Raw genomic sequence first — 748 nt, forward strand, 5'->3', positions numbered from 1 at the left:
GAGGGTTGCGATCCGTTGCCGGACACGAAAAAAGACAAAAAGGAAAAAAAAAAAAAACAACCAGGAGGTTAAAAGGCTTATGAAAGTTGAGTGTATTCAAATATTTAAACCAAGGTTTCTCTGTCTTGAAAACACCAGAATTCTCGAACATCAATACCACACTTCCTTCTGTCTATACAAATTGCATAGATGCACTTATTTCCTCAAATCTGTAAAGTCTTTAAAACACACCATCAACTTTAATAACTTTTTTTGTGAGAGATAAAAAACCCCCAAATAATGTACACTCTGATTTTAAGACACATTCTAAGTCTAGAAAAGTTAAATGTGAAAAAAAAACAACAACCTTGGGCTGACCGGTTAGGTCAGTTGGTTAGAGAGCAAGCAGCCTTATAACACCAAGGTCAAAGGTTCAGATTCCCATACCAGCCAGCCTCCAAAAAAATAGAAGAAATAAAAAACTGAACCTCATGGACATTAAGAACATCTATGTTTCATTATCTCTATTAACAGTGAACAATATTCACAGTCTTCCATAAATATAGAAATACAGTATTGGGCATTTAATAATAAAAATATCATTTTATTTAAAATTGCAACAAAACAATGAGTTAACTCAAAAATGTTAATTTTTCTACAGATTGATATATGAGGGTACTTCAAAAAGTTTGTGGAAGGGTCGGCCCCTGGCGCACTCGGGAGAGTGCGGCGCTGGGAGCGCAGCGACGCTCCCGCCGCGGGTTTGGAT

The sequence above is a fragment of the Galeopterus variegatus genome, unplaced genomic scaffold, assembly GCF_000696425.1.
Source record: "Galeopterus variegatus unplaced genomic scaffold, G_variegatus-3.0.2 Scaffold8713, whole genome shotgun sequence".
NCBI classification, from domain to species: domain Eukaryota; kingdom Metazoa; phylum Chordata; class Mammalia; order Dermoptera; family Cynocephalidae; genus Galeopterus; species Galeopterus variegatus.